The sequence below is a fragment of the Oreochromis niloticus genome, unplaced genomic scaffold, assembly GCF_001858045.2.
Source record: "Oreochromis niloticus isolate F11D_XX unplaced genomic scaffold, O_niloticus_UMD_NMBU tig00007851_pilon, whole genome shotgun sequence".
NCBI classification, from domain to species: domain Eukaryota; kingdom Metazoa; phylum Chordata; class Actinopteri; order Cichliformes; family Cichlidae; genus Oreochromis; species Oreochromis niloticus.
The window spans coordinates 291,006-296,998 of record NW_020328805.1 but is presented as its reverse complement, the minus strand read 5'-3'; the positions used below and the strand labels follow the sequence as shown (position 1 = coordinate 296,998).

The 5,993-nt window shown below is 40.2% G+C and overlaps 1 long non-coding RNA gene across 1 annotated transcript; it reads left to right on the top strand.

The window, feature by feature from the left end:
• The first annotated feature begins 535 nt into the window (after positions 1-535).
• Positions 536-2,543, top strand: LOC112845550 (uncharacterized). The gene is made up of 2 exons (XR_003218394.1): positions 536-593; positions 2,186-2,543. It is a non-coding gene; the product is annotated as an uncharacterized LOC112845550 (long non-coding RNA).
• Positions 2,544-5,993: the final 3,450 nt, after the last annotated feature.

Below are 5,993 nucleotides of genomic sequence, written 5' to 3'. Positions count from 1 at the left end.
AAAAAGGTAATAATTATATGAATACACGCAAAAACAGATATATATTGTTTTGAGAGCCTTTTTGTTGGTGGAGTCTGATATTGATTCTATGTACATTTCCACATCCTTAACAAAATGACAGAAATATGGTGTTTTGTTAGTAAACTTACATTTATGGATAAAAAATTTAGCTAAAAGTACTAACAAATTAATTATAAAAAAGCATTTATCATTCTTCTTGGGGAACTTAAAGAAACAGGATAAAACATTTTCCCATCGTAAAGAAAACTCCCTTAAAATATGGACAATAACAAACCTGCTAAATTCCTTCCAGAATCTCTGTGTAAAAGAACAGTACCAAAAAAGATGTGTCACAGTTTCTGGATGATCCCCACAGAAAGTACAGTTAGTATTTATGTCTCTTTTAAATTTTACCATGTAGTGGCTGGCTGGATAACATTTATGTAGAATTTTAAATGAGGTTTCCTTCACCTTATTTACAATCAAGTATTTATGAGGGATCATCCAGACTGTCTTTCACTTGATATCTGGAACATATCGGTTCTAGCTGCAGTAATCGCTGCCACTGCCAGTCTGCCGTAGCCATACAAGAGGTGAGTTGTATTGCTCCGCACACGATATAGCTAAGTAGTACAGATACATAAAAGATGTTTGATTAACTGATGGGCACCGAGTGTAATAAGTGCTTAGTGGACACATGTCCAACACCAGTTGTATGTACTTTTCATTTGTTTATTACTGTGTGAAACTGTATGCTAAAGCGGAATGCTAATGGGATGTTCTGCCGTAGTGTGCTGTGCGGAGTGGTGTGTGGCGAGCCTGTGCACTGATAAAAACACCATTGTTTCCATTCAGGAAAAAAGTGGCATCGATCAGAGACTCCTTGTTTTCTTAAAACACAACACAATGCAGAGTCGAGGAGTCTGTTTGGGCCGAACTGTTGCAGCAGGATGAAGCAGAAACCGGTTACACAAGCCAGGATATTAGTTTACAGAGGCTGTTAAAATTATACGTCTAACGTTAAAATGTTGGTGACACAATAATTTCATCCTAGTGGTACTGACATATTCATAGGGTTAATTTTTGAGACAAAATATCATGAGATAGTCTTGATTTTGCAAATATTCCACCTTGTAGTGCAGTTTGCACTACAGTTGTTAGGCTGCTGATGTAAATTGATTGATTAGTGTAGATTTGACAAAGAATCTGAATTGTCTCACTTTTTATATGGCACGAATCAATGTGTTATTTTATCAAGAGGCAATATGTCCTAGTGCAGTCAGAGGGGAAAAGCCAGGGCCAAAGGTGAGGCACATCAAGCACAGAATAATGATTTTGTGGTCATCTTAGATGAGTTTTATCGACAAAACCCCCACCAGTTCATTTAGTGTTCCCTTAGTGCTAATGTATAAGAGAAGTTGGTGTACTATAACTGAAGTAATCGTGTCAAGATAAGATTACCTTTCGTTTTGTCACAGCAGAAAGGGGACAGTGCAAAGTTATATAGCGAAAATTAGAATACAATAAGAATAATATACTGTACACAACTGTACAGAATAGAATAAAATAGAATAAAATATACATTAGGATAAAAATAGAATACAAATGTTATATACACCTGAGTAAAAATACAACTTACAACGTCTTATTGCACATGTGTGTGTTTGATCAGCTGCAAAAGTCTTTGTTGTGGAGTCTGACAGCAGTGGGGAGGAAAGACCTGCGAAATCGCTCCATCCCACATTTAAGCCCTAAAGTTATATTCTTTTATTGTCTTGACTCTATTTGAAGCTAATTTTATTTTTGTATGATACCTGATTTATGTGGAATATGGCTGAAGTAAACTAAAGTCTAAAATACTTTAGTCAGTCATTTGTTTAATAGTAATTTAACATTATAGAATTCACATATAAAACTATGAATTGTAATTTTAAATGGTTTAATAGCATGTAGAATAGCATATGTAGACAAGTATATTTCTCCTTTTTTTATCAAGAAGCAAAGACGAAAAGGAAAAAATAATGAAACAGGGTGGGGTTTGGTGGTTGAGACACCCGTCCCCACCAATGCCAAAACCAAATCTACGCCCTTGGTATATAGTTACTGTACACGGAACGCATGAAAAAAATCTTTTTATGCAGCTCGCATCAAATCATCACTAAATGTTCCCTTCTTATTGTTCCAGGGTTGTTCCTCTGTGGTCACGTCTCCATGAAGCAGTCAGGTTCTTTGTGAGTCTGTTCTGTGCAGCAGCAGAGAGAGAGCAGCAGACAGGAGAGAAGATCCAGGAGCTGTTAGCATCACTGTGCACATATCAAACATTCCCTCTTCATGAGAAATACTTCTATGATGATGATCTGAAGCAATATCAGAGTGACTTCCTCCTGGATCTGTACTCTTATGAGACTAAAACAGGTCTGAGTGTCCTTCCATCATTACAGTCAGTTTTCCAGTCAGCTCCTGCAGTCTGGTCCATAGACCTCTCAGAGAGAAAGACCTCCATCCTCCTGGAGGTGCTGAAACTCCAACCAGAGAAGAAACAAGTGGAGCTGACAGGCTTCTCACATGAAGAGAGTGAAATGAGGAGTTTGCTGCAGTGTCTGCCTTATATCTCACAGTTCAGGTAAGTCAGATTGTATTCAGAAGCTTAGTGAACAGTTTTAATGGAGAACATGCGTTAACCACATGCAGTATACACATAGTATCTAGTTACTGTACACGGGACGCATGAAAAAAATCTTTTTATGCAGCTCGCATCAAATCATCACTAAATGTTCCCTTCTTATTGTTACAGTGTTCTTCCTCTGTGGTCACGTCTCCATGAAGCAGTCAGGTTCTTTGTGAGTCTGTTCTGTGCAGCAGCAGAGAGAGAGCAGCAGACAGGAGAGAAGATCCTGGAGCTGTTAGCATCAGTGTGCACATATCAAACATTCCCTCTTCATGAGAGACACATGTATGATGATGATGATCTGAAGCTATATCGTCTTGACTTCCTGTTGGATCTGTACTCCCATGTGAAGGACTGTGAGACCAAAACAGGTCTGAGTGTCCTTCCATCATTACAGTCAGTTTTCCAGTCAGCTCCTGCAGTCTGGTTCATAGACCTCTCAGAGAGAAAGACCTCCATCCTCCTGGAGGTGCTGAAACTCCAACCAGAGAAGAAACAAGTGGAGCTGAGAGGCTGCTCACATGAAGAGAGTGAAGTGAGGAGTCTGCTCCAGTGTCTGCCTTATATCTCACAGCTCAGGTAAATAACATGCTCTTCACACAATAAAGTCTGTCTATCAATAAATGAGTGCTGAAAAGTCAGTTTTAGTAAACAGGTCCAGTCAGGTTCACTTCCAAAGTGCTCCTGAATGAAACACAGCAGCTAAGCTGTTTGGTGCTGTGCTTTCACACAGGTGAAGGCTGGGAAAGGGGGCGTGGCCTCCTCGTCTGGCACAGTGAAAACTCAGAGCAGCTGCTCAGGCTAAGGAGGTGATCAGGTTCAGAGGTGGCTCGCCATCTCCTTCATCATAGAGAATCCAACGCAAACAGCATTTCCTGTCATATCAAACATTAGCCTGTAGAAAACAGACAAGTTACTGCATTAAACCAAGAAATACCAGGATTCAGTGACCATAGCAAATCTAAACTCTCAAAATACTCTGACGTACATGAATAATACAACACTGTATTACAGCTGTTCTCACACAGTGTTCCACCTTTTTACAGCAGTGACATAATTATTTGATCCTCTGCTCAATTTCTGAGTTTGCTGACTTCCAAAGAAATAAACAGACTCTGATTTTTATCAAAGTTTTATTTTACTGAAGACAGAAAATCAACAAAGATCCAGATGAAACTCACAAACATTGCAAAGTGTGTCAGCAGTGTGTGGTTGTTTTAATGCAGCTCACATCAAATCATCACTGAATGTTTCCTTCTTATTGTTCCAGAGTTGATGCTGAGACATCAGATGAAGACAGAACGAAGATCTTTGTGAGTCTGTTCTGTGCAGCAGCAGAGAGAGATCAGCAGACAGGAGAGAAGATCCTGGAGCTGTTAGCATCAGTGTGCACATACAAAAACAGTCCTCTTAAACAGAAATGGTGTGACTTCCTCCTGGACCTGTACTCTTATGAGACTAAAACAGGTCTGAGTGTCCTTCCATCATTACAGTCAGTTTTCCAGTCAGCTCCTGCAGTCTGGTCCATAAAGCTCTCAGAGAGAAAGACCTCCATCCTCCTGGAGGTGCTGAAACTCCAACCAGAGAAGAAACAAGTGGAGCTGACAGGCTTCTCACATGAAGAGAGTGAAGTGAGGAGTTTGCTGCAGTGTCTGCCTTATATCTCACAGCTCAGGTACACGACATGTTCTTCACACAAGTCGAAAAGATGTGCTGTGAAAACAAGTGATGGAAATATTTGAAACTCCATCAATTGTAAAGTGATGATGTTGACTTGTGGTTATTTTCTATAAATATCAGATGACTTTTAATGCTGAAACAGGACAACTTGTCCACTCTCTTGGATTACTCAAAGGTCTCTATATAACAAGCTACATTCACCCAATCACACACTTTCTCTAAACTGAGTGTTTCCTAACTACATTCACACACAGTCACACTCTTGACACACAGACTGGAGAAGCCAGGGATCGAACCACTTACCTTCCGATCAGTAGGGGACTTGCTGTACCTCCTGAGCTACAGCCTCTCGGTGGTAAACATGAGTGAACTCTCACTAGGTTTTGGATAAAGTGTACACTCAAAAAACCTGCATTTGAAACGTTGGCTACCACAGCAGTATTGCAACATGGCATTTGGGTCTTCTAACTAAAATAGGAAAATAAGAACATAAATAGTGCATCATTGCCAGACCTGGCCCACATCTGGTTGACATACACTCTGCCATGACACCAGTCAGTCAGAGGTGCCAGCTTGATGCCGGATCCAGGCCAGACCTGTTTTCTAGGAGCCTGGGCTAAATAAACCAAACCACAATCGAGCCAGATGTGGCATGTTATCACAAAGACAGTGTCATCTAGGCCTGGCCCACATCTGGATGACATGCGTCTTATCATGCTAGAAGTCAGCCAGCAGTGCCAGCTTGATACCAGATCTGGGCCAGACCTGCTTGCTATTGGTGGATCTTCTCTGTGATAAATGGACTAAACACAGACTGATGGATGTTCTAATGTGTGAAACAGATGTGCAGCAGATTAGGCTCCACATCTGTTTCACACTGCATCAGCAGCTGCATACATGGAAACTTGTGTGACCATGTGGCTCACAGACTGTGCTGCTCAGAGCAGACTGGAAATAAAAGAATCAGAGAAAATGTGGCACTTACAGCTGATTTTAATCTGACACTCTGAACAAAACCTGATCTACACCAGGCTGTGTTCAGCATCTGTTACCATGGTGATATAGCCAGGTAAAGAGAGCTAGTTTGGTGAAACTAAACACTGACAGGAGGCTCAACGTGGCCACTAACATGTGAATCTTTGTGTTTAAGACTTTTCTGCAGCAGAAAATATTAATTTAGTCTAATTTTCAAAGTAACCAAATCTAAATCTAAATGAATTAATTATCAAATGTTAGTAAATATGTGATTTCCACGTGTGTGATGTGAGCAGCAGGTGAAGCTGCTGTTGTAGATGTTGTTGTTCCCCTCTGTGTGTTTCTGTATTGTTGATATTTAGTGTTTTGCTGCTAACACTATAACAGCTGCACACTCTTCAGCATCAGTGAGTGTGAGTCAAAACTTATTCCATCATTTATAAAGCTCCTCCTCAGTATGTCAATCATAAACATGGATACACATGATGAAGTTTTGCTGAAGAGGCTCAAATATAACATGTTTAATGACAGCAGTTTGATACTTTTTCAGTGATGGATGAACACTTTATAAAGTTGTACATGTGTTACAGATATTCCTGAGTTAATTCAGACAGTTACTGGTTGTTAGTGAAGTGTGTTGTGTGAGCTGGTCTAAAGTGAGGCCCATCCA